Source organism: Pteropus medius, unplaced genomic scaffold (assembly GCF_902729225.1).
Source record: "Pteropus medius unplaced genomic scaffold, Ma_sr-lr_union100, whole genome shotgun sequence".
In the NCBI taxonomy this organism is placed as follows: domain Eukaryota; kingdom Metazoa; phylum Chordata; class Mammalia; order Chiroptera; family Pteropodidae; genus Pteropus; species Pteropus medius.
This window is the reverse complement of record NW_024349801.1, coordinates 6085430-6096508: the sequence shown is the minus strand read 5'-3', so window position 1 is coordinate 6096508 and position 11079 is coordinate 6085430.

Genomic DNA, 11079 nt, shown 5'->3' with positions numbered 1-11079 from the left:
ATGTGTGTTGTTTTAAGCCACTAATTTTGTGACCATTTTTTATGCAGCAATAAAAATAAATAAATAAATAAAATAAAAAACTAATATAATGGACATTTGAGTCATTTCCAGTTCTGAGTTTTACGTCTTTTGGTGAACTTCATGTCTTTTGGTGAACACGTGTAAGCATTTCTGTTTGGTATCTACCTGGGAGGGAACGGCTGGGCCATGTGGAGTGCATATATTCAGCTTTAGTAGATCTGCCAACAGCTTTACCAACCAAGTTATATTTACCTTGGTAAAGACGGGATTCAAACCCAGGTATCCCAGCTCAAAAATCTTTGCGTCCTCAGTGATTATATTTACTTCGTAGGCTATATAGTAAGTGCCCTTACAACAAGAAAACAGATGCTTCTTAATCATTTTAAATGAGCAAAGCTTCCACGCGTAAAGTAGTTTAAGGCAATAAAACGCTCTCGTATACATCTCTCATTGAATTCCCACAACAGTCCATTAAGAGAGGTGCTCTTATTGTTATCCCACTCACAGATGAGAAAACTGAGCCCAGCAAAGACGAGGGGGTTCCCTGAGGCCAGGCAACCCACGAGCGTCAGGCCACAGGTTAGTTCTCCCTACTCCTGGGCCCATGCCTCTTTCTTTTTCCTTTCTCTTCTTTTTTCTTTCTTTTTTTCTCTTCCTTTTTAAAGATATCATAGCCTGTGTCAGGATTTGGGGTGAGCCAAGGAGATGCAAGGACTTTTCTTTCCTTCCTAACAATTGTGTATATCTTTATAGCTATGTAGACATTGGTCAGGAGCCAAAACCTTGTGAAAATTGTTTCTGCTTATTTGACATTGGGGGTTTCATAATTTTGAGGTTCATAGCTCATAATTTTAATCCCAGGTCTCAGAAGCACCTTCTGTTTCTCCAATCAACAAATATTTGGAAGGTATTTTAGAATGGATCCTCATCAGAATTTAATTATAAAGTGATTTCAATCGCTACGCATTTATTTCTAGGCAGCTCAGAACTAGTCCCTATTTATAAACTTGTTGAGTGTACAAAGCAGTAACAAATGTCTATTGAACACCTATTATGTGCCAAGCTCTCAAGCAGCAAAGATGCTTTAGTATTATGAAGATGACAGTCCCCAGACTCACATACCTCTGTCCACAGGGTAGTTGAACCACTTAACTATTGCTGAGTAACAAGTCAGCCCAAAACTCTGTGACTTGAAACAACCAATAACAATTTGCCGCTCACAGTCTCAGTGGGTCAGAAATTTGGGCAGTTCTGGCTTAGGGTCTCTCATGTGGTTTCAGTCGAGTGATGGCTGGAACGGCAACAGCAGGAGATTGGAATAAGGGGTGGCTGACCAGGCATCTGTCTATCCCTCTGCCCCTCTGTCTCTCTCTCTGTCTCTCTCGCTCTCTCTCGCCGCTCCCTCCCTCTCCCCCACCTCCTCTTTTGTATAGTCTCAGGGCCTTTCCATGTGGGCTAGTAATTTGGGCTTCCTCACAACATGGTGGCCTCGGGGGTGTTGACTTACTTACATGACAGCTGGAGGCTTCAAGAGCAAATAGTCCCATGAAAATGTGGAAACTGCCTCACTTTTTATGCCCCAGCCTCAGAAGTCATACAGCGAGTGATGCTTCCACCACATTCTGTTGGTTATAAGACAGCAATAGGCTGTGTCAGATGAGTCCCTGGGAAGCAGATACTGAGGCAGAGTTAGGAGCACAAGAGGTTTATTGGGGGTAATGCTGAGAGAGAACAGGGGGAGGAAGCAGGATGGGGCGGGAAAAGCCTTCAGACCACAGTGGGGCTCTGACAACTTTGAAGGGGAAGGAGAGGGTGCGGGAGGGGTCAGGGAGAGCCTCAGATGGCAGTGCAGATTGGACAGTCATGGCCAACTCAACCTCACGTTCTGGGGCAATGATTGTGTGTTAGAGGATACCCATGTTGGACAGAAATGGCCAGGCCTTGTACTCCTGCCCTGCTGGGTTATTCGGGGGAGGGAGGGAGGAGCTGCCCAGGAAGGGCATGGCCTTGGCTTGAGAGCTGAGGTGCATGCTGCAGATGATAACAGTTGCAGGCAGCAGCTAACTGCAAGTTCTTTCTTGAAGGGAGATCCGAGCAGCAGACTCCCTGGCTGCTACACAAGCCCATTCAGATTCAAGAAAAAGAGAATTAGGCTTTGCCCCTTGACAGAGTATCAGTATGATTCTACAAACATGGGAGAGAGGAATCATTTTTGCAGCTGTGTTCAGGACATACAGCCCACTGCAGCCCACGAAGCATATCACACACATAGGAAAGTGGTATGATGTAGGGGTGAACATCTTATGCCTTGAAATCTGCCCAAAATGGGCTCGAATCTTGGCACTTCGTAGACTAACTCTGTGACCTTGGGCAAATTACATAACCTGTCTGAGCCTCAGTTTTCTCATCTATAAAGTGGGGGGGATAATAAAGCGCCTCTTTCATGGGTTTATCTGAGAATTAAGTGAGATCAAACACATGAAAGGCTTAGCACTTTTCCCAGCATGTAGTCAGTGCTCAGAAGATAACAAATATCATCATTAGTATTACCGAGTGGCAAGAAAATCCTAACAGCCTCAGGCCACTTAGTCTAAGGAGTCAGCAAAGTCCTTATGTGTCGCAGAAGCCCCCAGGAACATGATGGAAATGCCATAAAAAGTGAATTTATCCTCAACAAAGTGTTTCACAATAACTTGGGTCTCGGTGAGAGCACCGAGTTATCAGGAAGAGATTGAATTACGTTTAATATAGTTATCACGGCAGAAAACGTGAGCTGTTTCCCAACACCAGAAGTGATGACTTGGGCACTCCGCACTCTCTGGAAGCCGAAGTACACTTTATTCGTCTTTGTCACCCCAGGGCCCAGAGCTGGCACAGAGTAGACGCTCTCCAAATGTTCATGGCATTGAATCACATCTAATAAAGGATAAAACGTAGCTTTCTGGAGGAGGCACAAATTGTGAAGCTAGATAAATATAGATTCTTTTTTTCCATCCAAAATGGAAATGGGGAAAATATGGCTTATTCTTATTATTAAAAGTCACACATGCTCGCTGTAATAAAAACCAGGCAACTCAAAAATATGTCTAAAAGGTAGCTTGTTAAAAAAAGAAATACCATCACCCAGAAATAATTACTATTAACATTTTGGTGAGCTTTTTTCCAGAATGCTTTTTAAAAAAAAAAATAAAAACAATCATGATATAATAGTGTTTTGGACCTGAATATTTTTCATATGGTAATGAATACTCACCCGATGAGCGAGGGCTGCCGTATGCTCCCATAGGGAATTACAGCTGGGAAACAGGAACAGAGAGGGGACTCTGAGAAGCCACGCTTCTCTCTCCCTTTGCACGCCCGCCACTGTGTAAGCCATACAAGGCTTTTGCAGGACTGGCTGAAGCTCCAGTTGCCCACCCTCTGTCCTTGAAAATGCCTGGTCCTCTGGTCCCAGGCCCACCCCTGTACCGCTCAGCCCTTCCCTCTGGGTTCTTGTCAGCATCTGGTTCTCGCAGGTTATCTTCTTGCCTCTCCACGACCACCAGCATCACAGGCTCTAGTCCCCCTCCTCAGCTGAAGGGTAGGTTCAGCTGGGCTCCTCCTGCCGCTGTCTCAGGCAAGCAGAAGGACTAACACTCTCTGAGACACTTGAGCACTGTGCCAAGTACTTTGCACACAGTATCCCAATCAGTTTCCACAACGGCTATATGAAAGGGTGCTGTCACCACTGCACCCATTTTACCAATGAGGAAATTGAGCCTGGAGAGGTCGTAGCTTGCCTACTGTAACAGTAAGCAAGTGATGGCTTGAGGATTTGAAAACCGGAACTAAGACTCATTGCCCCTCTCTTTTAACCACTTAATTACCATCCTGCATTGTAGAACCAGGTAGGGACAAGAAATGGAAATACATTTATTGAGTACTTTCTCATACTTTTCCTCATGTCATGAAATTCCAACTCTTTAATGTAGGGTCGTGTTGTTTCATTTCCGGTGAGGAAACAAAAGTTCAGAGAGGTTATGTAACTTGCCTGGAGTCTCATAGTCATTAAGCCACAGAACCATCATTTCGACCCTCACCTGCCTGATGCAGAAGCTTGCTTGCTCTACAGTGGCACAAGCCTGCTCCTCTCAACACAGCTGCCCCCGCGGTTATGCCCCATCACATATCTGGAAGGGCCCCGGTATTTCCAGAAAGAAACTGACCTGTGGAGTAGCCAATCACAAGTGTGACAGTGTGTTATGTGGATTCTGGAGTCAGATAGCCTGTGCAACTTTAAGCAGTTATTTAACTTTTCTGTGCCTCAGTTTGCCTTACCAATAAAAATGCAAAACAAAATAGTACCTACCTCTCAGAACTGTTGTAAGGGTTAAATGAATGAGTTGATGTAAAATGCATAGGACAATGTCCGGCACCTAGCATGTTCAATATCAAGCATTAGCTTATTCTTACTATTAACGGGAGTCAGAGGTTGATACAAAATATATTTTTTCATTGTGTTTCCTTTTGGAGTAAATAAAGCAAACCTTGGAAAGTATATAAGTTTCCTCTTGCTGCTGTAACAAATGACCACAAATTTAGCGGCTTAAAACAACACAGACTTATTCTCTTACAGTCTGGAGGTCAGAAGCCCACCTGAGTCTCACTGGGCTAAAATCAGTGCCAACAGGGATAACTCCTTCTGGAGGCTGCAGGGGAGACTGTTTCCTTGCCTTTTTCAGCATCTGGAGGCCACCTGCCTTCCTTGGCCTGAAGCCCTTTCCTCCATCTTTCTCAGCAACACAGCCATCTTCAAGTCTCTCTCTGATTCTGACTTTCAGCCTCCCTCTCCACATAGATAACTCAGGGTGTTCTCCCATCTCAAGGTTAGCTGATTGGCAACCTTAATTCTATCTGCAACCTTAACTCTTCTTTGCCATGTGACCTGATATAGCCACAGGTTCCAGGGATTAAGACATGGACATATTGGGGGGACATCGTTCTGCCGACCACAGAATGGTGCCTACGAGTCCCTTCACCCCAGTCTTCATTCAATTTCTCTTTGTTCAGGCCTCCCCATCACAGCCCGTACTCCTTTCTACCAGTACCCCGCAGCTCGTCATTCCTGGCACCCCCTTCAGACAGCAGGGAGGCCCCTGATGGCTATCTTCAGTCCTAAGAGGCATCATAATGAAGCAGCTACAAGTGCTCACACTTGCTGATATTGATCATCTTTCTTAGCTCGACTCTGAGGAGAGTGTTAAAGACTCCATGGGGTTGCTGACCCCCATCTCCAGTCACTGTTACTCTGGTTTTATCCCTATTGGCTCCAGCAACGAGGTGTTTTTAAATTGCAGCAAAACTATAAACCATTCCCAATCATTCAGTAACAAATACACAGTAAGCAGCTGCTATGTACTAACTGGGTTAGGCAACAGGAAACTAAAGATAAATGAGGCCAACCTTGCCTTCATGGAGCTCAGTGTTGGAGGATGGATGGAGGAGGAAAGCAGACATGAGTAAACAACAAAGTGGTTGGAAACAGTTTGCCAATACTTAGTCAAGTGGAGCCCTGCAGCGCAGCAATTCCGCTCACAGGCATTTGCCCCAGTGGTTTCAAATGTGACTGCACATTAGACCTACCTAAGACTTTGCTTTTAAAAGTCCCAATGCCCGGGCCCACTCTAGATCAATTAAGTCAGTACCTCTGTGTGTGTGGCTCAGACATCAGTATTTTTTTAAGCTCCCGGGTGATTCCAGTGTGCAGGCAATGTGAGAACCAGTGCTAGCAGTGTGCCCCGGGGATTCTGATTTAATTGGACTGGGTGCGTTCTGGGCATGGAATATTTTTAAAGGTCCCCCGTGTGACTCTAAAGTGCAGCAGAGCTTGAGGATCAAGGTTCTCAACTGTGGGAGGGTAGTTTTGTTCCCCAGGGGACATGTGGCAATGTCCAGAGACATTTTTGATTGTTGCAAGTGGGATATGCTACTGGCATCTAGTGGGTTGAGGCCAGGGATCTGCTAAACATCCCATGATGCACAGGACAGCACCACCACAAAGAATGATCCATCCCAAAATGTCTAGTATGTCAAGGTCGAGAAACTGGTCTAGAGAGACTCTTGCATGTGTGCCCTAGGAGTGGGAGACACGTCTAAGGATGTTCAGCGTAGCATTGTAACAACAAAAGCCAACTAACTGGATATGACCCAAAAGAAGAGATCAACCTACATTAGTATATTCATAGCACAGATGATTTCATTGAACTACTGGTTAGAGAGGCATAAACACACCAGTGAGAACGGAGACTTCCCTGTGGGGAGAAGGGAGTGAGTCTCTAGGAATCATGACTGCTTTCTCAGCCGGCTCAGTAAGTTTTTGAGCCTCTTTTCTGTCTAGGCTTCTTGGTTAGTTTGACATTTCATGGGAAATTTTTCCTATTTGGTCTTTTTAAGTAATTTGGGCAACTTTAGTAAAGAAAAAAATCAATATGCATGGAAGTATTTCTTGCAGTATGATATATATATATATATATATATATATATATATAAAAAAAAAATTAGAAACCATGTAAATATCCAGAAATGGCAAAGTGATTAAGAGATTATGGTACATCAACTCAATTGAATGTTATGCAGTCATTAAAAAGGATAATTACGAAGGTGATTTAGAAACATGGAAAATGTTTATGATATGATGGAGAGTGAAAAGAACAGGAAATAAACAGTATAAACACAGTGATTACAACTCAGAAAAACATGTTGGCCTGTGGACAAATACTGGAAGGATTTGCAGAAATATAAACTGTCGTAATTAAGATGCTAGAATTATGGCCGATTTTTTTCCAAGGTTCTTTTTAATGCTGTTTTTTCATACTTAGAGTAGACATCTTTTGGGACAGTTGCCCAGCTTATACCCCTCTCCTCTAAACACTGTGTCCCCACCCAAAAGGATGACTCCCCCTCAGCCCTGCTTTGTCCATATAACCCTGTATCCCAGCTTGGGCACCTGATCCAGGCTGGACCAATCAGATTCTCTCTACTGATTGGCTAGAGAGATGCTAATCCCTCTGGGGCAGTCTTTTTTTTTTTTTTTTTTTTTGAGGTAAAATTCATAGAACATAAAATTTACCATTTTAGCCATTTAAAAGTGTGCGATTCGTTGGGTTTTAGCACATTCACAATAGTGTACAATCTTCACCACTAATTCCAGAACATTTTCATCACTGAAAAAGAACTCCATAGCCATTATCAGTCACTCCCAATTCTCCTCTCGCCTGCGCTAGGCAGCCGTCAATCTATTTTCTGTCTCTATAGATTTGCCTATTCTGGATATTTCATATAAATGGAATTATACAATATGTGATCTTTTGTACCTGGCTTCTTTCACTTGGCATAATGTTTTCAAGGCTCATCCATGTTGTAATATGTATCAGTATGTCATGCTTTTTTATGGTTGAATAATATTCCATTGTATACATATGCAGCATTTGGTTTATCCCATTCATCAGTTCATGGACATTTGGGTTGTTTCTACTTCTTAGCTATTATGAATAATGCTGCTATGAAAATTTCATGTACAAGTTTTTCTGTGAATAAATGTTTACAATACTCTCAAGTGCCTATGAGTGGAAGTGCTGGGTCATGTGGTACTCTCTGTTTAACTTTTTGAGGTACCGCCAAAATGATTTCTTGAATGGCTGCACCATTTTACATTCCCACCAAGAGTATATGAGAGTTCCAATTTCTGAACATCCTCACCAAAACTTATTTCCCTTTATAAAAATTATTTTTAATTATTGTTATTGCCATACTAGTGGATTTAAAGTAATTTCTCATTGTGGCTTTAATTTGCATTTCCCTAATGACTAATGATGTTGAGAATCTTTTCATGTACTTATTGGTCATTCGTATATCTTCTTTGGAGAAATGTTTATTCAAATTCCTTTGCCGATTTTTTAATTGGATTGTCTTTTATTGTTGAGTTGTAATAATTCCTTATATAAACTGGATACTAGATCTTTATGTTATATGATTTGCAAATATCTCTCCCCTTTTGTGGGTTGTCTTTTCATTTTCTCAATAGTGTCCTTTGATGCATAAAAGTTTTTAATTTTAATGAAATCCAGTTTATCTATTTTGCCTTTGCTGTTTGTGTTTTTGGTGTCATATTTAAGAAACCATTACCTAATCCAACGGCATGAAGATTTACACCTATATTCCCTTCTAAGGGTAGACAAACACCAAAGGAGCCCATCTGGACCAGACTGGCTCCTTCCTCCAGCTGGTGATGAGTTGTCACCACTTCCTTAGTACAGAGGAACTGTGGCCTGCTCAGAAGCCACTGCCAGGCCTTCAGAATGCTTTGCGTGTCTATGTCTTTGCGGAATGAGCCAAACGTAGTTTTCTTATGACCTGTGAGATTAGACGTGCCCAACAAAAGCTGTTCTGGTAAAGAACTAGCTCTCAGTATTTTTATACTGCAATACTTGTAGAAATTCTGGCACCTAGAGAGAGTCTACCAGGTACACACCTTTGAACTTTCACCCTTGAACAAAAGATACCTGCATTATTTCTATCTGAGCAGAACAAAGTCCCTCTCTATTCCCAATGCCTCCTACAGTTTTGCTCTGTGGGAGACCTGGTTGGTGTGATATTCTCTTTCATAAATGTAGTGGATTGTAAAAAGCGGGACGGAGAGGGAATTGCAGGGGAGTTCAGAGTCAACTTTCTAGAGGATAAAACAAACCTCCCTTGATAACTATTTGGAAATTATTTCAAAAGAAAATATTTTTTGCCATGCTGGCAATTGCTCAGAGATATGGCTTTCCATCAGAGTGCATCTCCACCACCATCCCACCCTCTTCTCATCCACAGATGCCTCTTACCTCACCTATTTCAGAATTCTAGGAAGAAGCTCCACATGAATCACAGTGTCTCAGAGTAATGGTGAAATAATCCTGCCTCGGGTCAACATATTGCTTCTTTCTGGGCATATGCAAATATACACCCACCTTAAAATATATTCATTTTATGATGCTTACATTACTTTGGCTAAAATATCATGGAATCTTTGATGCTTGCCATGTGCTTAACACAAATCGTTTCATTTAATTTTCACAAGCTTGTGAGATGGATATTACCATCATCTATATCTCACACATGTGGAAACAGCCTTTATAAGGTGAGGAAACGTACTCAAGGTCATTGAACTAGTAAGTGGAAAGTCCAGGATGCATACCCAGGGCCCTCTGCTGACTTTGGACCCAATGACTTTTATTAGTATGCAGTCCTACCTGCCTGTGCTTGGCTCTGCAGATGTAGCTGCTCCAAGCAAGTCTCTCTCCTCTCTATTTTCTGTTTCTCCTTGGCCGAGAGACTCTAGGATTTTGAACGCGAGTCCTGGTTATCGCCAGAGGTGGCCATTCCACCCTGACCTGTATCTCCTTGGAGGGACTCTCCCATTGTCCTGCTTTCTGTGCCTGACTCCTGGTCTTGCAGAGTGAGTCCCTAGGTCTGATACAACCTGTCAGTGACCCACTCAGCAGGTGGAACATTTTTCTGCAAAAACTCCTGGGCCAATTTGTAATGTTAGATATTGCAAAGGCACCCTGCACAGGGTTGTCACAAGTTACACTCCCACAATGCAAGAGGGTACCTGTTTCCCCACAGGCTAACGAGTACAGCTGTTATCCAACTTCTTGACTATTACAATCCAATAAACAACAACTAATAGATCATTGGAGTTTTAATTTGCATTTTCTTCTTATGAGTGAAGTTGTACACGTTTCATATTTTTAAGATCCATTTCTATTTCCTTTTCTAAGAACTCTCTGGTTATAGCCTTTCTCCATTTTTCTGTTGGGTCGACAGTCTTTTCCCATATTGCTTTCTAGTTTTTCGTATATTAGGGAAGTTAGCCATTTGGATATGATACAACTTGCAAATATTTCTCCAAGGTAGTGTTTGTCATTTGATTTTTTCTTTTTTTAAAGCATAACGAACCTTTTAAGATTTTTTATGTACTTGAATTGACCAGTCTTCTCTTTTAAGGATTCTGGGTTTGTGCCATACTTCAAAAGACATTTCTAGCTCTGAGAATATTGTCTTCTGATACTTTTATTTCATTTTGTGTAAAAATTTAATTGCTAAAACCATCTGGAATTTACTTTGTGCAGTCTGCGGTTAGGACTCACCTTTGCTCTTTTTCCTGAGAACCTCTCTAAGTTCACCATTGTTTCCCCTGGGCAATGCAGAATGCTACCATTTTCACATGAATACCCAAGCACTTCTGTGTCTCTCTCAGGACTTTCTGTTCATTTCTGGAGCTTCATAAATTTTGATCTCTTAGGGCTGGCCTCCCTTTGAGTCACTCCCCATAATAAAATACCACCTATTGGTTCCCATCACCACTGGAATTGAACTGGGGAGCAAACGGATGATTCCTGTATGGCCTCTGAGGAAGGAAAACCTTTCTAGAAACCTAACTCAGGAGAGTAGAGAAAGGAAAAGCTTTGGAGTCCGTAGACAAGGGTCAAACCTGGGCTTTGCCTCTCACTAACAGGATGACCTTGGTAAGTCATGTGCCCTCTCAAGCCTCAGCCTCATCTGTAGTTGGGGACAACTACCTGACAAGAGTTGACATGAGGATTAAATGCAGTAAACTATCTGCCATGTGGAAGGGATTTGGTATTGATTATATTCCTATGTCTTCCGTATTTTCCTCAACATTTCAGCACAAAAACAAACTCAACTCTAAGTAATGCAGAAATCCTCATGTTAGCAGAAGCAGGATCCTGGGGTGGAAAGAGTACAAACTTTGGAGTGAGTCTGGCCCGTGTCCAAACAGTCCTTTCACACTCCAGTCTCAGATCTAGAAACCACCACCACTATTTACTAGTTGCAAGCACTCATACAAGTCCCTGTATCTCTCTGTGCCTCCTTGTCCATTTTGATAAAATGAGAATAGTTCTTGCCCTATATGGTTGTTGTGAGGATTAAATGAGATAATGCATCTAAGGGCTAATTACAGTGAATGGCATTTAGTAAGTGGTGACGTGTTGTTAATGTTAGAGGTGTGTA